Source organism: Dermacentor albipictus, chromosome 6 (assembly GCF_038994185.2).
Source record: "Dermacentor albipictus isolate Rhodes 1998 colony chromosome 6, USDA_Dalb.pri_finalv2, whole genome shotgun sequence".
NCBI lineage: Eukaryota > Metazoa > Arthropoda > Arachnida > Ixodida > Ixodidae > Dermacentor > Dermacentor albipictus.
The window spans coordinates 39,308,968-39,330,689 of NC_091826.1; the positions used below are offsets into that span (position 1 = coordinate 39,308,968).

The window sequence follows — 21,722 nt, forward strand, 5'->3', positions numbered from 1 at the left end:
TAATGTAAATGAACCTGCCTGTGATGGCTGAGTGGCTTCAACGTTGCGCTGCTAAGCCTGAGGTCGCGGGATCGAATCCCGGCCGCGACGGCTGCATTTCGATGGCGGCGAAGTGCAAGAGCGCCCGTGTACCGCGTATTGGGTACACGTTAAACAATCCCGGTTGGTCAAAATTAATCCCGAGTCCCCAACTACGGCGTGCCTTCTAATCATATCGGCGCTTTGGCGCGTAAAACCCCAGAATTTAAATTTTAACAATTCAAATGACTTTTCCTCAAAGGTGTATAAGAATAGCTCTAGTATCGACAACGCGCTCTGCAAAAATGTGGCGCGACTGCTTCGTGCACTTTCTTTTTTGTGTCTTGTTCGCCGCTGCGGAGGCATGTTGCATGCAAATAAAAAAATTGACCGAAACAATAGAGTTCTGACTCAACGAGCGAGACTTTTGTTCCACACTTAAGCCCGCGTCGCCAGCGGGGCCACGTAATGAAGATCGATTCCGCACCGAGCATTGTGGAGCACGCTTAACGTTTATCAGCATATTCATTTATTTCTCTTCTTGTTTCTAATCGGCCCGTTTGCAGAGACCTTCGTTCTTTTTTTTTTCCTGTTCGTAGCGTTGACAAAAAAAAAAAAATGATTTCGCGCTTACCGCTTCCCCGTTATTTCTCGATCCTCGCAGAAACATAAAATTTTAGAGCCAGGGTCGTTCACTGTAACACTCGACACTGTTACTTGTCTTGTCCGTGAAAAAAAAAACGAAGAAAAAAGGAAGAAAGAGAAAAAGAAAGGAAGAAATCGGGAATTTGCTTTCGTCTGTGCCCTTCACAGTGAGTGATGTTTCAGACAGAGCGGATATATGGCTTTTTCGACGTCTGCAGCAGGGCAAAACATGGCCTTCGAGATTCCTTCCCATCTATCACTCGGGGGTGCATTTGAGAGGCGTGAGTGAAGGCAAATTTGCAGTTTTTTCCCCTCACAAACCAGGGAAGTAACAGGACCGAGCGCTGTATAGGGAACGATTTGCACCATAAAATGCTTTCTTGCTGCAAAATTCGAGCAACAACAGTGTGCTGATGGGCTAGTTGGTTAGTCATGATGGAATATGCCAGCGCACTTGGAAACAAGGGCGTAACACAGATTGAAAAAGGTTGTTCATACTGTGTTACATCCTTGTTTCGAAGTGCGCTGCCATATTCCATCATGTGGAAAATGCTTTTTCTTTTTTACGGTTTTAACAGAGGACAACTGCACGTAACCAGGTTGAATTGCTTTTTTTGGGAGAGAAGTATATGCCACATCATGCAATTCCTTGTTATCATTCTAAACAGTTCTTGCTGAGTTTCTGTAGCTTTCAGTAAACTAGTATCGGTAAATCTGCGGAAATTTGACGCGTACTTTTCGCAAGGGAACCTTTCCCTATGCTACTCTGCTTTTAAGATCCTGCCTCTGAATGCGAATGACGTGGATGAAAGGTCGGGCATGGGAGCTGATTGGACGACTGACTTTCTCGCTCGGAGGCCAACGATTTTGTAAAATAATTACCGGCGGTGCGTATACTAACGGCTACGAATTGAAGGAAAGCACAGTGCCGTGACGTTATAGCTAACTCGTCGAAATGCCTGCGAAAAGTTAGGAAAGATGGCGGAAAATTGGGAAGTCATAGTGAATGCGCCGAATGACATATGCGAATCGCGCATTTTTTTTTCGTAGCATGGTGGCTGTTCTATTTTTTTATTATAGTCCTACATTCCCGGCTTTTAAGAATGACGAACGTACCAGAAATAACGCAACCCAAGAATGGCCACGGGAATAATTGTGTTACCCCCCTTTATTGCACGAATGAAGAGGGATGGAACCAGCTGGCGCGAGAATGAGACTTTCGTGGTTATATAGGGATGTTAGTGGAGGTGAGCTAGTGGATTGTACAACCGAGCAATGGACGTTTGGTTGCCAAATCTAATGCTATTTAGTTAGGGCGGGCATTAGGCGAGTTAGGAGTGTCTTCTCTAAGCGGAGTCGTAAATGGAGAAAAAAAAAAAGAAAGCGATGGTGGCATAGGAAGCGCCGGAAGTGGGGCATGCGCCTGCTTATCCCGAAGCGAACGTTCCGTTCACCGTTTCAGCTGGGCCGCATGTGCTAAACTCAGCAGCTCGCGGCGCCTCCTACGACGGGCGCGCGGGAAGACAGCGCCGTCATCAAGCCATCAGCCCCTTCTTGGCCCGCCGTCGCTCATCATCCGATCACGTGTCCTTTAACACTAAGCGCTTGGCGCGTGGCCCGCGCATGCGCCCTCGCACCCGGGACCGCACGGCGACGGCGACGGCGAACGCGTGCCTCAAATTGAAAATACGACTTAAAGCGAGTGATTCAATGTTAGTGCACGAGCAACAAACAAGCGTTAGGCCGATGTGACTGAGTTTAACTTTAGGCCGAATATGAAACAAGCTTTAGGAAGCGGATGAAGCTAGTAATGCACCGAAAAAATATGTGGAAATGATTGAATGAAATATTTTAATAATGGAGGTGCAGTAGGTGCGCTACGGAACGAGTGAACAGACCAAGACCGAATTGAAGAATACAGGGTCAGAACGGTCACGTGAATGCAAACCACGAATATATATATATATCAGCGCGCATTCAGCTGAGATAGCGAAGAGAACGTCTGGAGCCACGAACGACGACGTGTAGTCCACGTATTGCTGGGCACCTTAATTCGGTGCAGCCACGTTGCAAACTTGGGGCGTCGGATAACCGCGAGTTGTCGCTATAGGGACAATGGTTGCACTATGATGAGTTACATTAACACTATCATATCTATAGTGAAAGAACTGAGGGGTGAATAAACGGACGAATGAATGAATGAATGAATGAATGAATGAATGAATGAATGAATGAGTGAATGATCGAATGAATGAATGAATGATGTAGGGGTTGGGGGACGTGACTTCGGGATGAAAACCCAAACTTGGGAGTATTTATTCTACATTTATACAGGGAGGTGAGAGATAAGTAACATTCGTACACTCATTACGGGCCGGCAGCAACTCGGACGCTGCGGCCCGCGGCAAGAAGTTCGAGAGAGGTGAAACAGGGAAATCAGGGCATGTCCCAGCACCCTCAGGTCTCTCTGGAAGGCTTCTTATAAGCCCTTCGAGCACTGCAAGTCACGTCATGTTTGACCAATGGGAGAGTCCACTCCGATGACGCCACTTGCAGCCAATGGTAGGCGCCCGTGTCGCGTGGCACACCTGTCGGGGCTCTCTGCGGTCTTGCCACGCAGACTGGCAATCCACTTGTAGGCTGGAGAAGGAGCGGGGGGGGGGGCGCTCGTGCACCTGCTTCATTGTCGGATGCCCACCTGCTCCCGGTGACTCGGCTCCGCAGCGGTGGCAAATGCCTTCTTCAAAGACGAAGGGGGTCGATTGCGCTCCATTGTCCCAGGCCCCCTTCTAATCCCGGCGACGCACGAACTTGTTGCCTTAAACTTGTTTGCTCGGCCGCTTCTCTGGAATGCGCTTTCCTGCCTCTGCATTCCTCAATTAGCTGTGCTGCCACTCGAAGCGGTTTGGGGAACTCGAAGTAGCCTCAGGAACCAGCTCCATATCTAACAGCTCGTCCTCGCCCCGGTTGTTCTGAATGGCCGGTGAACTCAATTCGCTGGCCAGGAGGAACGCAGAAAGAAGCTGCAGGGTACTGGGGTCGAGCCTCGTTTGACGAACTTCGGGATCCTAGGCCCTGGAGAACAAACGTCAAACAAACCAAACAACACAGCGCTGCACCACGCGTAAGCGCAGGCTCTTCACCCCTGACTCGCCAGGCTATTACTGAGTCAAAATCAACCCTGATCTTTTAGTTCCCCAATTTTGACAACAGTTCCAACCACCCTTCCAAACAGCTATCCATTTCTCCTCGATTGCCGACAAGACCAGAGTACTATTGTTGTTGCAAAACAAAAGGGTCGTCGACGATGCAAACAACAAATGAAAACAGCCGAACATAACATAAGTGGCCTAACTACACGAACAGCATGTTTCCAATCTATAACAGTGGCGTACTTTTCGCACGTATTGGTGCCACTGAACAATCTGGTCAACCTCACAAGTACGTAATCACAAGTGCACCAGCCTTGTGGTCACTAAACAGAACGCGTACTTGCATTGTAGGCAAACTTTTCATTCACGCTTACTCACGTTTCTTTCCTGAAAGTCCTACAGGACACGTGACGTAAACGAACAATTAAACTCGCGGGACTTACACACTCCGCAGAACTCTTAAAATGATGCGTCTTCTACTAACTCTTTCCACGCACGTTCACTAAAGAAGTCAGAATACGGCTGCCCTCAAGACACACTAGCAACCCAGTCATAAATCTGCTTCCTTCCGTCCACACAGGACACGCGCTAATGGAACTAAGAACGCTTCTCAATGCAAATGATGCACTTACTGAAAATCTACGCGCTTAACCTTAGGAAATTCACAAACACTTAAAGAAGGTTAAATAACACACGCGCTTTACCATAGGCCTCTGAACGATAACCTTGACCCTCAGGTTACTCACACATAAAAAAAAAACCTATCTACTTATTAATGAGCATCTCGCGAGACTACATGTTTACATAAAAACGCGTCTTTCAAATCTCGAGCTTCTCGAACGAAAACATAAACAAAGCTCAAACCTTACACATTGAAAGAAATCCCAGTCTCAAATCGCGAAAACTTTCCGATGCTCAAAATAAAAAACAAAACAACTCGCTTCATTTCTACGGAAGCTCTCCATCCCGAGAACCACTCTCAACTGCATCGTCCAGCTCGCACTTCACTTCTGCACGCAGATCTGGCTCTACATGGGTGCTCGCGTCTGTCGCGTCAACAGTACCCTTTTCCTCGCTAGCAACCTCGCTAACCTTACCAGCGACGCACACACGCGGTAACTGTGCCAATTTGTTCGCAGCTGGCCTAGCTGTCTCCACAGTCATCTGTTGGCACAGCACCTCGTCGCTCTCACTACGGCCTTTAACGGCCTCTGTTGCCACTAAGGCATCGTTAGCAGCTAGCCTTTTCCCTTCACTTATTAATCGGCAGTCAATCTCACAGGCACTACTCTTTTCGTCGGCTTCTGGCGAAAATCCGCTAGACACTTGCTCTGTACTTCCTACAGAATTCTCAGACAGCCGTTGTCTCTGTGCCATTAACTGATCACAATACTGTATCTCTTTGATCAGTGCTGCCTTCTCTCTCTCATACTTTTCCTCTTGCTCAAGCTTACGTTGATTCTCACGTTCGCGTGCCTTCTCACGTTCGTGACGTTGACACCTAAGAGTAAGTTCTTGAAGCTCCTGCTTCCGTTCATTCTCGCGTTCTTCACGCTTAAGCTCACTCCTAAGTTCACGACGCGCTCGCAAACGTACACGACGCTCTCGCTCCCGTGGCTCCTGTATCACTTCCCAAGCAAGCTCAATGCTTTTGTGATCATTGCCACTATCATTAATCGCCTTTATGATAGCTGGCGTTTCCATCCGTTCGTCCGCCTCAACTCCCAAATCGTCGCACACCAACAACAAGTCTAACCTCGTCAACCTTCTAAGATCCATGGCAGCTGCCCCGACAGGTGGTTAAAACTGTTTTCCTTAATTAATTTGTGCAAACACACAATGCAACAAACTCCCGATTCCCAGAACTATCAAAATTGAACACACAACCTTTGAGTCTGGCGAATCATAAGGAAAAAAACCACGCGCTCACTTACGGTTGCAGCACCCTGCCATCCGGTTCGTTCGTCCGCTGTTGCCGGTTCCTTCCGGACTCCCTGGGTCGAAGGCTCGCTCCTTCTTCGATACTCCCAGTCTCTTCGGACCTCTTTCGACGAAGGCTCTCTCTTCTTCGCTCTTCCCGGTTCTTTATGATCTCTCTCGACGAAGGTTGATTCGTAGCGCTGCCACCAGCTGAAGCATTCGGAGGCGATCCCACCGCTGCCAACCAGATGTAGGGGTTGGGGGACGTGACTTCGGGATGAAAACCCAAACTTGGGAGTATTTATTCTACATTTATACAGGGAGGTGAGAGATAAGTAACATTCGTACACTCATTACGGGCCGGCAGCAACTCGGACGCTGCGGCCCGCGGCAAGAAGTTCGAGAGAGGTGAAACAGGGAAATCAGGGCATGTCCCAGCACCCTCAGGTCTCTCTGGAAGGCTTCTTATAAGCCCTTCGAGCACTGCAAGTCACGTCATGTTTGACCAATGGGAGAGTCCACTCCGATGACGCCACTTGCAGCCAATGGTAGGCGCCCGTGTCGCGTGGCACACCTGTCGGGGCTCTCTGCGGTCTTGCCACGCAGACTGGCAATCCACTTGTAGGCTGGAGAAGGAGCGGGGGGGGGCGCTCGTGCACCTGCTTCATTGTCGGATGCCCACCTGCTCCCGGTGACTCGGCTCCGCAGCGGTGGCAAATGCCTTCTTCAAAGACGAAGGGGGTCGATTGCGCTCCATTGTCCCAGGCCCCCTTCTAATCCCGGCGACGCACGAACTTGTTGCCTTAAACTTGTTTGCTCGGCCGCTTCTCTGGAATGCGCTTTCCTGCCTCTGCATTCCTCAATTAGCTGTGCTGCCACTCGAAGCGGTTTGGGGAACTCGAAGTAGCCTCAGGAACCAGCTCCATATCTAACAATGAATGAAGTCTCTTCGCGACGTCCTCAATATGAACAGATGACTGAATCAATGAATTCGACGGAGAAGCTTGAGAGGGTCTCGTACGTTTCGTGAGAATCGATCGGGTGAATTAATGGTAGAACGAAATATAACAAATGAATGAATCCAGTCTCTCGGGGCGCCGGTAATAGAAACGGACGAATGAATGAATCCAATGGAAAGCTTGAGACGATCTCTTGCGGGCCTCCCTAAATTGAACGAGTGAACGAATTAGTTATGGAACGAAGGGACAAGCCAACGAAGAGCTCGAAGAGTGTACCTCTCGCGGGACTTCGTTAAGGCAAACGCATCGCCCGCGGCAAAGTCGCCCGGAGCGAACGAACTCGCGTAGGGGGCCGCGGGCTTCTGCGCCTACGCCTTCGCCGATACGCGCGCGCGCCAGTATCCGGCGGCGACGGCGGCCTCTAAATGAGCGAGCACAGCCTGCAATCTGTCCTGAGGTAACGAGGGAGCACGCAGTCGAGTTCATCAGGCAAGGACGGCGAAAAGCGTTAATGACGCCAGCGTGAAAGCAAGAGAGGAACGCAACCAAGGGAATGCAATCAACGATAGGGGAGAGAGAGAGAGAGAGGAATGACAAGAGAGAGAGAAAAGACAAGAGAGAGAAATAGAGAGAGAGAGGAATGACAACAGAGAAATCTGACAGAGAAAACGAAGTGTAGAGCGAGAGAGAGAGAGAGAGAGAGAGAGGAATGACGAGAGAAACCTAAGGGAGAGAAAGCGAAGTGTAGTGCGAGAGAGAGAGAGAGAGAGAGGAAAGACAAGAGAGAAATCTGAGAGAGAGAAAGCGAAGTGTATAGAGTTAAGCACGGAAAAGCTGAGAGGCAAGGAAGCGGGTGAAAGGCTGGATAGGGGAGGGGGGCAGGGGGGAGGGAATATCGGGTTAACGTAGAAAGTGCACGGCACGGCAGGAAAGCGAGCGAGCAATAGAACCTCTTTTTTTTTTTCCCCGCAGCGTATAGTTCTAACGTCGTAGTCGTATCTATTTGCTATACGGTATATATACGCACGTACAACGCGCGGCGCCTGGAGTAATTAGGCACTCCAGCATTGGGGCCTGTATGCAAACGGCGCTAAAGACACGGCGCGCGCTGCGGCTGCTGCTGCTGCTGCTGCCTTGTATGTACGCCGAGTACGCCCTCTTATCTACTTCTCTTCGTTTTGTTTCTCTCTCTCTCATTTGTCTGCGCTCCGAGCGCATTCGGTGTCTGCGAGTTGCGTGCAGCGCTTTGCAAGTTGCGGCGCGGGGTAATTAAATTCCCGAGCCCGCACGTGTATGAGAATTACAATCTCTTATATAGATATCCGAGTCTTGGTTGCATGGTGGGTGGTGGGTTTTTCTGTTGCTTTCTCTTGCAAGGCGTTAGCACTTGTACATAGACTTTCCGAAATGCACTACCCGTGTAGGCGTGTTGTAGCCAAAATACCGCCGTCTTTTCTTACTGTCTTGTATTTTTTTTCTTTGAGTGAAGAAAGGGCCATCTTGTAGTCTTCGTTCCTTTATACTACAACGAGGGTATGGGCTAAAGCGCGCAGGAATAAAAAGCGAGGCGTTGAACAAGCCTTGAGTGAGGCGCGATTCTCGTCTTTTATTGCGACAGCAGTCAGAAGATCGAGACTGGGTTGGATGTGTCCGTCCTCTCCGTTACGCCGTCCTTGTCACGCTGCTGTCATCGTGTCGTCTTTATCGTGTCGTAGTCGCCATCGTCGTCGTCCAGCCTCTTCCTCATCCTGAGCTTCACGCTCGTCATATGGAGAACAAAAAAAGCTTATGGTGACGAAAAACAAACACGTACGGAGTGTCAACTATAGTCTATGTATGTATGTATGTATGTATGTATGTATGTATGTATGTATGTATGTATGTATGTATGTATGTATGTATGTATGTATGTATGTATGTATGTATGTATGTATGTATGTATGTATGTATGTATGTATGTATGTATGTGTGTGTGTATGTATGTGTGTGTATGTATGTGTGTATGTATGTATGTATGTATGTGCGTGCGTGCGTGCGTGTATGTATGTATGTATGTATGTATGTATGTATGTATGTATGTATGTATGTATGTATGTATGTATGTATGTATGTATGTGCGTGCGTGCGTGCGTGCGTGCGTGCGTGTATGTATGTATGTATGTATGTATGTATGTATGTATGTATGTATGTATGTATGTATGTATGTATGTATGTATGTATGTATGTATGTATGTATGTATGTATGTATGTACGTACGTACGTACGTACGTAAGAGGCATCACGATAGCAAGGCGTATGTTGGTACGCGGCGTTTCTCTTGAAAACCTACCGAGCGCGCCGAGATAACTGCGCGGAAAAGGTTAATCAGATAGAAATCGAAAAACGCGTATTATTGAATCTTTTTTTTTCTTTGCAGCAAAAAAGAAGAAAAAGAAAAAGAAAGAACGGTTCAAGCTGGGAACAAAATTCGACCGCACTCGCGAGGACGAAACAGAATTACGATTTGAGTGAATTATTACATTCCGGATGATATGTCGACACAACAACGGGATTAAGATCGAAAATACACGCGTAAGAAAGAATATATATATAAAGAGAGTTGGCGGCAGCAGCAGAATGAGCGCCGACTGGCGTTGCAACAGATACGACGGAAATATTTTTCAAAGGAATAATGACGTTCCACATCAATATTTCATGCGGCGTGGGCTTGCCTATAGACTGGAAACATAATTAATTTATGAGAAGCTGGCGTCACACGCAGCTCATTAATGGAAAGGAGAGGACTTCCACGGATGATGAGATCAGATTAGGGTGGCGTATGCGCGGAAATAATGCGGGAATAGTAGTTTATGTAAAGGAACCTTCCCCTCTCAATAAAAAAGAAACTGCGTAATTTTATCGCTTCCCAACATATTTATTACGATACCAGGTGGCTGTCGAAGCGAACACCACCTGCTTGCTTACTCCTCAAGTGATGGTGATGATGGTGATAATGAGGTAGCCGATTGCAGACTAGATGGTTCGTACCAAAGAGGTGATAACCTTCTCGGTTCGTGCGGACTAAATAACGTACTTCGAAATAAACAAGAAATCATGTGGAATCAAATATCAAACGCTCTGTCTGTATCTTTCTTTCTGCCATTCTTGTATGTATTTTTTGCACAGTGAATTACTTGTTCATGATGATGATGATGATGGGCGTACCCACAAATTGAGGTATGCTGACAATGAGCGGATGGGGGCATGTTAGTGAAATAGCGGTGCTAAGTGGAGAAACGACAAAAGGAAAATCAAAAGGAAAGCGGCCGAAAATAAGAATATATTCAACGGAGTGGTCGGTCTGAAACATCATAAAATGGGTGTTAGTGAAGAGGAGATCGAAGATCGCATTAATTCACGCCATCGAAGAAGGAAATCCAATCCAATCCAATCCAATCCAATTAAGAAGAACTTCGACATTCAGTTGCATTGAAATGTAAAAAAGTAACGCTAAAGAACGCAACGCTAAAGCAAATAACAGTGAAATTATATATATATATATATATATATATATATATATATATATATATATATATATATATATATATATATATATATATATATATATATAAGCGCAGGCGCACGTAGACAAGCGAAAAATTAAAATTTGGACGTTTCGGCCAGGGTCCGGCCTTCATCAAGATTGCGACAGAGCTCAATTTATACATTTTCTTCTCCATAACCGTATGAGCGGAAAAAAAAAGAAGGAAAACGTGAGTACAAACTTGCGCGTACATACAGTGGCATTACGAGTGTAAAAAAGAAAAACAAAAGAGTGCGTGGCCCATGACCACAAGCACGCGTACATTTATTTAGCGGCGTCATGAATACCAACACGTACACCGTGTCATGTAAAGCCAAAGGAAATAAGCGTGGATAAAGACTTGGCGTTACAGACAGTGACGTTATAGCGTGACCACAAACTTGCGCATTCATACAGAGGCATTATGAATTAAAAAGAAAGAAACAAAGAACGTGGGTCGTTTGTGAATAACCCACACGTGAACAGGTGCACGTTTGGTTGCGTCAACAAGGGAGGAAAGCTGCCGCCAGTGGAATGTAGGGTATAGGGGGTCACGTGATGTTAACAAAGCGTATAACAGAAGAAACACTCTCCTGGCAGCTGCGACCGCTCGCATGCTTTTTGTTGACATGTGACCCCCTCTCGCCTACATTCCACTGGCTGCGGCTTCCCTCCCTCGTGGACACGACTGAATGTGCACCTGTTCACGTGTGGGTTATTCGCAAACTGCTGCTTTTTGCACGTTTGCACGTTTCTTTTTGTTTGTTTTTTAATGCGAAAGCATTATGTGCCGCATTAAGCGAAAACTCGGCGTCGTCGGCGCCTAGCGATGCTACAAAAAAAAAAAAAAGAATGGCCGACAGAGCAAAGCGTAAAAAATTCTCGGATTGACGTCAGATTTCACGGGGAGGTTCCTGTAAACAAAGTAAATCAATCGCTTTGTCAAGAAAATTTCGGTTAATTTGGGTGGCATTCGAACCCGGGCCTCCGGGGGGGCGATACGAGCACGATTCCCCGACGCCATGGTGACTTTTCCTTCTTTTCTTAATTTACAGATTGGCTACGAGCCTCAAAGGAGTTTGTGATCACAGACCACGATCGTTTTTAATGTGTTAAGGTATCCGGCACTGACACCACATTGAAATTCAAATTCTTTATTTCTGCGTTGTAGAAATACAGACAGCGCAGGCGCAGAAAAAGCTGTCAGAAACAGCTTGAAAAAGCGGCAGCCCCCTTTCGCTTGGCAGCGGCTTCACAGCAAGGCTTTTAAAACAAAGGTAATTGCAGTCTAATAACACTTATACATAATGAACAAATACAAAAGAAAACATAACAAAATTATACAATATTTAGACAATATTCACCACAAAGAAGAACAGAACCTACATGGTAACATACATAGTACGCAAAGCACCGTTTGACGCACTGAAAAGATCAAAATAACTATCTACATAAGCATTTAAGAGGGAAGGTAGAGTGAGTTCATGGCAATCCATCGTTTTGTACACGTCGCGTACTCTCACAAGCCATTTCCACAAAATGTTCATACACAGATCGGCCTTCAACATCACAGCGTCTGTACGCTAACACACGACACCAGATGGCGCCACGGTGGCGCCACGGTTATGGTTGACTTCAAGTTGCGCCTAGTGCGTGCGTCATCGCGCACATCACGTTGCAGCCATCTAGATTAGTAAATATGTGGCTTAGTGCTTTTATCGCTGGGCACGTGGTGACGCAGCCAATGGGTGGGAGGTGGCGCCACGTCATGAGTGTATAAAACGACTGTATACAATAAAAAGCACTAATGTTCATTTGAACGCCGCTGAGTGGTCCTTCGAATTATAAACTCGTCACTTTTCGCGTTAGTTGTATAGGTTTTTTCTTTTTGCTTTGTTTGAATGTTTGTTTTGAATTGCTTTAACATTATTGTAGACTTGTTCTTTCACCTTCACCTACTACCATTTGTATAATGTCTTGGTACTCCTTTTTGTTACTTCACACAGTCGTTTGGTTCATTTATCGCGTTATTTATATTGTTAGATATTTGTTCTTTCATGTTTACTCGCTAACAATGTATAATTTCTGTTTACTCCTTTCTCTTTTGCTAATTCCCTGTATCCTCCCCTCACGCAATACTCCTTCGGGAGCCTGTGAGGTAAATGAATAAATAAATAAAGTATTTAGCCTTACTGAGGCGCAGTTAAAACGTAGGCGAGAGCGTGGGCAGAGAAAGAACGCGCAGAAGAAAGAAAAAAAAGAAAAAGAATGATTTCACCGTAAGGACTATAAAAGCTTTCGCATTCCCACTCGTGAGCCATCATAAGTGTATCTGCCGAACTTTTTTCTCCATTCATAACGCTTCTGTATGCACGCGCAAGATTGTGGCCGCGTTATGACGTCACTGTATATGTGCACGCAAGTTGGTATCCATGGCTCTGAGCAGCGCAGGCTGACACTCCTACGGCTAGATCTAGTAAACATAAATACCCAAATGGTGGATGGTTTGATAGCCGTCGCACAATTGGTAGTCCAACGCACGCGTAATGCGGAGGTTGTGGGTTCGGCTCCCACCGGCGACACGTTATCCTTTCGTCCGCTTTCATTTCCCTCTCTGTACCTTATATATATATATATATATATATATATATATATATATATATATATACACACACACACACACAGCCGGGAACATTTGTGAATACGAGTCTGTTTGAGCAAAAGGTGCTATTAGAAAACAGCCGAAAATAGATAAATAAATAAACAACGCAGTGAGTGCGTTACTTGCTTTGTCTGCGTCTTTTGTGACGTTTCGTTGCGCGTGCCGCCAGTCGTACTTTCTCCTTGATGTATTTCTTGTCGCACCCCAATGCTTCTTGCAGGGGAAAGAAGAAAACGTGAAAAGTAATGTGCTTGTGTTTTTTTTCTCTCCTCTCTTTCTCGCAGGCGTCCCCCGACATGCCACCGCGACGGATTGGGCTTAGCGGAGCCTTGGTAAGTCCATCGGAATTCCTCCTCGCGTGCCCGTAATTCCTTGCCAGTCGTGTTTTCGGGCTCGTCGGAGCGTTTTTAGAGCGCAGCTCTTTGACGTCCGTTCCTGGGTTTCGCGTCGTCGTCGGCGTTGTCGTCGGCCTCGTAGCCTGCTCCGCACCCCTTTCATCCCCCCAGCGCTAGCAGCGACCGACTGATACCGCTGGATGCCGCTGACGCCGCTAGAGAGTCAAGATAACGTGACTGCATAGAACACCGTCGCCGCCATGCAGAAAGATGAGGAAAGGGTCCCCCCCCCCCCCCCCCCCCCCTGTTCTTGTGTGGCGGATAGGGTGCTCTTCAGTTGCCGACGCGCCGGTTATTTCACGTAGGCCCCGGCACGTCGACGAATACGTGACCACCTTCCCACGGCTAGACCTGGTTCTTAGCGCTGCGGAAGCGAGGGTATCATATTGTTTGTGTCGGCATCGGCGGCGTTGTCCCTGAAACCAACTCCGCAGCTGGGGTTGACTCACTATCGGCGTCAGCGGCATCAGTCAGTCGCTGCTATCTCTTCCCTCCTCCCTTTATCGTGTTGTCCGCTTGCTGCGCGCGCTTCTACCCCCATCGTTTGCCGCTGGGTGTACACGCCGCCCCCCTCCCCCCTCTTCCTGCGAGTCTCCGGTTGTCAAAGCGCCGGCTCGAACTTAATTTCTTTCTTCGCTCCTCCTCCAATGCAACCCCTGTGCGGTGGCAATCAGAGAGCCAGATCGGTGGCGGCGGATCTGTATATGTGCACCGCCCGAGCCGAAATTGCCGCTGCCGTTCGCCCTGTGCGGTGGCAATCAGAGAGCCAGATCGGTGGCGGCGGATCTGTATATGTGCACCGCCCGAGCCGAAATTGCCGCTGCCGTTCGCCACTGCGAAATTATCTGCCAGTTCTTTCTGAGCCATGAGCGAGACGACCGATGGAAGTCCTCCGTCTGCTGCTGCTGCTGCTGCTGCTGCTGCTAAACGAGCTGCCAGAGCAGAGGCCCAGCGCCGTCGCCGTCAGAATCCAGAGGTGCGTGCCGCCGAAGCAGAAGCTTACCGTCGCCGCCGTCGAGATGATCCAGGAGTACGCGTCGCCGAAGCAGAGGCTAAGCGCCGCCGCCGAGAAGACCCTGCCGTTCGCGCCGCCGAAGCGGAGGCTCATCGCCGCCGTCGAGAGCAACCAGCAGTAAGCGAGGCTGAAGCAGAAGCTCATCGCCGCCGCCGAGAAGACCCTGCCGTTCGCACCATCGAAGCGGAGGCTCACGCGCGCTCTTGGCATTCGCCGAGGACGCGGCGCTTCGAAGCCGCCTGTAAACCTGCCCCACCCACGGCCTTCCCGCTGCGGCTGTCGCCGCCGCGCTTTTATCTATCTTTCTCTCTCACCTATCTTTTAATTCCCCTTTTCCCCTTGTGCAGTGCGGTTGAGGTGTCCTCCGCGGAGAGACAGTTACTGCGCTGCACTTAAATCCCACACTTCAACTACCTTCCTTAGAAAATCTCTTGCCGCCGTCGAGAGCAACCAGCAGTAAGCGAGGCTGAAGCAGAAGCTCATCGCCGCCGCCGAGAAGACCCTGCCGTTCGCACCGCCGAAGCGGAGGCTCATCGCCGCCGTCGAGAGCAACCAGCAGTAAGCGAGGCTGAAGCAGAAGCTCATCGCCGTCGCAGAGAAGACTCTACCGTTCGCGCGGCCGAGGCCGAGGCCAAACGCAAACAAAGGCTCGCAAACAGTCAGGGTGCAACAAATGCTTTCCGGCGACAGTTTACAGACAATCCGTTTGGAAGTGTGTGTTCAGTGTGTGATCGGCTCTGGTTCCAAAATGACGTGAAACCGCTTCCGGATACGTGCCGTGAGAATCTCCGGTGTGGGTTTCCCAACTCGGACTTGTGTCAATTCAGACTGTGTTCTTCATGCATGCAATCTGTGCGGAAAGGTGACATTCCTCATTTTTCGACAACAAACGGTTACAAATATCCCTCGAGGCCAGCGCACCTTCCACAACTTAATGCGGTGAGTGTAAGACAGCTTCCTTCATGACTGTCAAGAACTGTTAGTGGAGTCTTCGTTAAAGGAATACGTGTGAAAAATAAAAAAAAAAAATTCTGTGATAGCGCATACATGTGTTGCTCGATTTCTTTGCCTCAATCTATCGAAAAGGTGAAACAGCTTATTTGCTGCGCTCAAATTTCGCATTAGGAAGTAACGTAATCGTCGGTAATTTTTTTTTCGATTCCGACACTCCCGATTTTTAGGCACGTGCCTCGAACTCCGGGTGTGCCTATACATCACGCGAAGTGTGCAAGAGGAAGAACTCGAAAGAAGAAATCCAAAGCTGAGGTTTATTAGTTTAAAGATTCTACGGTATCGCGCCACAAGAACCGCTATTTCACTATGAGTGACGTCACCATGGGGGGACTCCAAATTAATTTTGACCGCTTGGGGTTCTTTAACGTGCAACCAATGCATGGTGGGTGGCCGTTCTTGCGTTTCGCCCTTCGAAATTGGACTACGAAATGGTGACCGTGCCGTCATGTGATAAAGTTTAATTAAGATTAAACGCGCATTCGGTTTACGTTCATTTTCGCCTCACGGGACGGGTCTATAGGCCGCGCCGCTACGTTATCAGCAGCGCCCGTCGGCGCGGCCCATAAGCCAATCGCGTGAGGCGAAACCGAACGCAAACCGAACGTGCATTTCGAACAACGATCTCCGGCCGCGATTGGAGATCGTTCATCATGGTGTCGCGATGCGCTGACTGCTTCCGTTAGTGCGAGGTCCGTGGCTCCAAACGCTATACTGCAACCGGAAGAAACTCACGCGGCGCGCTTTCGTTCACTTTTTTTTTTTTACGGACAACGTCATCTTACGTATCCAATAGTCGCTACACAACGTTAGCCAACTTTGCTCCGAGTCGGGACTTCGCGATAATGTCGGTGACGCCCAGGTCCTCCACGTTTCAAAACCGAGTGTAACGAATCGTATCATTTTATGCGTTTCCCAACCTTCATATACATTTCTGAATGTCATCCCTTCGTGCGCGAGAAGCTCGTGATAGTATTTCTACAACTTGGATGTATGTCTCTCGCATTTTACGACGACTGTATTTCAGGTCTCTTTACAGCCGTCTTACATATCTGCCCCTCGCCATTTATTGCTCCATCGAAAACTTATGATCGCTAAGTTGCGTGGCGCTCAATCTTCGGCCAGACCTGACTTTTGCATCAATCAATCAATCAATCAATCAATCAATCAATCAATCAATCAATCAATCAATCAATCAATCAATCAATCAATCAATCAATCAATCAGTCAGTCAGTCAGTCAATCAAGTAGTCAGTCAATCAATCAATCAATCACTCATTCAATCAATCAGTCAGTCAGTCAATCAAGTAGTCAATCAATCAATCAATCAATCAATCAATCAATCAATCAATCAATCAACGCGCGCAGGCGTTCTGAACGTAACTTTCTGGCAAACTGGCAACGTTGGCAGTGCTTTCGGCGCGCTGCAGCCTACTCGCAGAGAACGAGCTGAGCCCGGGAAAAAAAAACATGACTACCGCCTCGTTCATTGCGTCACCATCGAGTGGCACGTTCGATGCGCGCCCTGGCAGGGCGGCTTCCCTCCCGGAGATACATGCGTTGTCTCCGAGCAGGAGGGCCCCATTCGAGCCCCGCATCGGCGTTTGCGTCGGCTCACCTCATCGCTTAATGCGAAAGCCGGCAAACACGAAGTCGCAGCGATTCGCAGCCCCGGACGATGAAGAGCGTGGGTGGAGTCGAAACGCGAGGAACCGGATAAAAAAAAAATAGAAAGAGAGAAGGAAACAACAGAAGAAGGACGGGAAGGAGAAGATGGATTCGCTCGATTTCCTTGCGTGCATTGCGCAATCGGCGCACTTTGGGAGACGCCGAAGACGGCGGTCGGTGAACGAGTCGAAGCCCGTCCTTACGTAAAAAAGGCGCGAAAGCACAGTCCGTTGGATTCGAGGAGATCTCGGTCGATCGGAACTCGTCGCAGCCGTTGGCGAATAACACAGGGAAAAAAAAAAGAAGAAGAAAGAAAGGAAAAAGCCTCTCCGTACGTCGTTGTGGGCAAAGCCTGCTTGCTGACTCGGGTGGTGGTTCTATGTCTATGAATGCAGTAAGTTTGGCGCAGAAGATTTCTGCTTTGATATTGCGGGTTCCAGAAGACAGGGGGGAAAAAAAGCCCTTGCGAAACGCGCGAAGGCATTAAGTCCGTTGGTCCATCTGTCTGTCTGACTTGACTTGTCTGACTGAGCTCTCTCTAAGGCGACGAGAATAGCGCTACTGAAACGCTTATGACATACTACGCGAAAAACGTATGACATCCTCGGCTAATTCACCCCGGTGTGCTACTCTGTACGTTGTCAAAGTGCGCCGTCTTTTCAGCTGTGATCGGCCCAGAGGACTGCTACGGACTCTCTGATTGTCTCAAAAAGTCTAAAAGCCGCCGTTGCAGAAGTCGACAATATGTGTGACTTTGACGATGTTGAGATATGGCACCTCCGGTATTATTATTATTATTATTATTATTATTATTTGTTTTGCACACATATACACATATACACAGGTAACAGGAAAGGGAAAGCGAGGAGCAGGCTGGCAACTGCCACCGGAAGGGGCACAACGCCTGCCTACTCTTCTGAAGGGAGGCGACAGCAACACAGAAATGGAAGATAGGAAGGGGGGGGGGAGGAAAAAGGAAAAAGGAAAGGAGAGCAACAGGACAAATCTAAAGACTAAAGTAGAACTCTGCAGCCGGAATTAAAGTGACGCCGCGTCGAACAGCCTCCACAATCAGTAGAAAAAAAAGCACGCCAGCAGCAGCGAGCGAATTGACTTTCGTACTGCCTCTAGTTTCAACGCGAAGTAAGCGGCGAGAACACAGCGCACACGAAGCTATCAGCTCGTGGCGTACTGTGTTCCCGTCGCAGATCGCTTTTTAAGATAGAGCCCGCGCGGCCATGCCATCCGCAGCAGCCGCAGCAGCACGGTTGATCACGGTTCGACGCGGAAGGGTGAGGCGCTAAATAGCGATAACGGCTTGTAATGATCGGAAAGTCATTAGCGCACCTGGCGCCGCTACCTGCAGTAGTTTGCTTGCGTCATCAATCCGCTTTGCGCTGCCGTGCGCAGCACTTCATGTCGCCGCAGAGCGGTATTTAGTACTTGTCCGATCAAGTTTCGTAACATTGATGAACGACACCGGGCTGCGTGGAGATGATCAAGTGGCACAACGCTTGCGCATACTTAGACAACTCCCACAGGAGTTTCTGCGGGACATCTTTTTTTTTTCTCTCCATCGAACGAGCAGGAACTTTTCTTGCATTCGCGAAATAGAACTGCGGCGAAGTGTCTAATATATGCGTTCATCTGTTGTGTCCATCTGCCGGTCACGTGGTAGAGGTACGTCACATGATATATATATCGTTAACGCAGTTCAAATAATTAATCCGGGACGTCAAAGAAGTGCGACGTCATTCTAACGCATTTCTCTCGCATTTGCCGCTAAATTGCCACTGATATATTTTTTTTTACATATAGACACGTGTCCCAAGAAAGCGAGCAGCGCGTAGTCAACTTGGCTGCAAAAACGACAAATGGGTTAAGCGGACGGACACCGTGATGCTCCGCCCAACAAATAGCACACTGCGGCAAGTAAGCTAGTACGAATCGCTTTATCCGTCCACCTGGGCTCGCCCAGACACACCCTCCGTCCTTCCCCATCAGAAAATGCTGCCCCCGAACAGTGGGAGGCCGTGCTGTCCAGTTCAGACTCGCGCGACCAACGACAGCTGGTGTGGCGGGCCCCAGCGGGCAGCCAACTCCGTAGGGATGCTGGACTAACGAGCCCCCTCTTGCGCGGAACGGAGTCAAAATGAAGCTGCCTACTGGCTTGCTGTTATTTAAAGAACAAACTTTTTCCCTCCTCCTCCTTCTGGCTCTGTGGTGCAGCGCTATATAGCGTTCCCACCCGACATGGTTGCTCAGTGGCTATGGTGTTGAGCTGCTGAGCACGAGGTCGCGGGGTCGAATCCCGGCCACGGCGGCCGCATTTCGATGGGGGCGAAATGCGAACGCACCCGTGTACTTAGATTAAGGTGCGCGTTAAAGAACCCCAGGTGGTCGAAATTTCCGGAGTCCTCCACTACGGCGTGCCTCATAAGCAGAAAGTGGTTTTGGTATGCAAAACCCCATCATTTTTTTTTATAGCGTTCCCGCTTGGGCGTCTGTGTGCGAAGGATATATACACCGGGCTGAGCGTAGCGGGCTATAAACTAGTACTTAAAACTGTCCAAGGTATCGAAAGTATGCTTTAGTCGTCCACACGGACGCTTTCAACGACAGTTGGCCCGAAGGGTAGTTGAGCTCGATCGCGGAGGATAGCTACAGGGGCTTGTTGGTACGGCATATCTTATTTTGTTCTAGCGCAAGCTGAACCAGGACAACAGAAACAATACTACGTGTCAGATGTGCCTTTCTGTTGTCCTTGTTCAGCTTGCGCTACAACAAAACAACAGCTCAATCGCAGCTGAGGGGTGTTACAGAGTAGCTGCAACAGCCATCGTTATCAGAGCGCCAGTTGAGTCCAACTGTGGCCGGTCATCGCAGACGAGACAAGACGAGGCTGATCAGCTGTGAGTAGGGTGGTCCCCAGATAGTGTCTCAAGTTGCTTATATTCTAAATAAAAAAAAACACGCAAAAATGTAAGTTATGTAGAAGGGTACGCAGACGTCATTCACGAAAATAAAGCAAAGCTAGACGCATTGGAGATGTGATCATGCAATCGGAGGGAAGTCACCGAAGGCTGAATGGGCCGTGTAACAGCCGATAAAAACCACTCTGTGGAAGGGACGCCGAAACTGTCGGTGTTGTGCTTTTAATAAACAACCCTTAATAATTGGAACTGACCGTACAGAAGCCTGCTTACGTTGCGAACAACCTGTATGTGAACATTGTCTTTTACCAGTTGCGAAAAAAAAGCTGTTCATTATTCGAAAAGCATTCGATATTCGATTCTCTGGAGAGACTGTTCGATTTATCTCGAAAACAATGATTCGCACACCGCTGTACTCTATGGGTATAAAGTCGTCGCTCTTTTTTAACTTGTCGATCCTCCCACGGATGCAGTTTTCCTATATTCGCAGGCGCAGACGAACGCAGACGCAGACGAACGCATTCGCAGACGAACGCAGACGAAGCATTCGCAGACGCAGACGAACTATTCGCAGACGCAGACGAACCATTCGCAGACGCAGACGAACCATTCGCAGACGCAGACGAACCATTCGCAGACGAACGCTTTCCTCGCTAAAGGTGAGAGTTCGAGTTTAACTGGTCGCGAGGCACGTCAGGCATTTTTCTCGTGCCTTAGCTCGTTTCCAATCGCTTTTCAACGCCTCGTCCACCGGTGCCTCCGCCTTCTGTATTTCTTTCTTTTTTATCTTTGCTCCCTTGAGTTCCGCTTCATGGTCGATGAGTCCTCCAATCGTCACCTGTCGTCGAGGAAGTCTCCTTTCGACACGCTTTTTCAAAAATGACATCTCATTCATGGTCCCGTTGAGCGCTGCAAAATGACTCACTTCAAAGCTGTCGTATAGGCTGCTGTAAGACGAAGGTGGGCAAGTAGTGGCTGTCAGGATAGCCTCAGAATACAGGGTGTTTCGGCGAACGCTCAAAACTTTTTAAGGTTGCCTGTGGCAGATAGCTAAATTCTAGTTTATGAGCCGATCTTCGAAGCGGCGGACACTATTTGCACAGAAAAATTGAAATGCAAGATCGACTAATTAACCATAATTCACGAATTATATTTTTAAACTAATTGCATTATGGCCCATATTGCAATTTACAAATTCTAGCCGTGGACTTCGCAAGGCGGATCCACTTGGAACGAATTCTCAGGACGACGCGAGATTCGAGGTATGAATTCTCGAACATTGCGGAGAACTAACGAGCCCCCTCTGGCGCGGAACGGAGTCAAAATGAAGCTGCCTACTGGCTTGCTTTCATTCTTCTTAATAAACATTTTTTCCTCCTCCTCCTTCTGGCTCTGTGGTGCAGCGCTATATAGCGTTCCCACCCGACATGGTTGCTCAGTGGCTATGGTGTTGAGCTGCTGAGCACGAGGTCGCGGGGTCGAATCCCGGCCACGGCGGCCGCATTTCGATGGGGGCGAAATGCGAACGCACCCGTGTACTTAGATTAAGGTGCGCGTTAAAGAACCCCAGGTGGTCGAAATTTCCGGAATCCTCCACTACGGCGTGCCTCATAATCAGAAAGTAGTTTTAGCACGTAAAATCCCATAATTTAATTTTTTTCCCTCTGTTAAACCGAGCTCCCAACATATTCAAGCCTCATCACAGCTCGAGCGGGGCTCTTGAGATCTTCAAGTACTCCCGGTTCCTCCTTTTTTAAAAATAATCTTTCGTTGTTCTATCCA

The 21,722-nt window shown here is 48.4% G+C and overlaps 1 protein-coding gene across 2 annotated transcripts in view; it reads left to right on the top strand.

Annotated features, from left to right (window-relative positions):
- LOC135914564 (uncharacterized) overlaps positions 1–21,722 on the top strand; it is a 502,153-nt gene that overhangs the window by 248,262 nt on the left and 232,169 nt on the right. For both annotated transcript variants that reach the window (XM_065447470.2, XM_065447473.2), the window contains exon 6: positions 13,203–13,250. The gene's annotated coding sequence lies outside the window, so the exon portion shown is untranslated. The remainder of the gene's footprint in view (positions 1–13,202; positions 13,251–21,722) is intronic.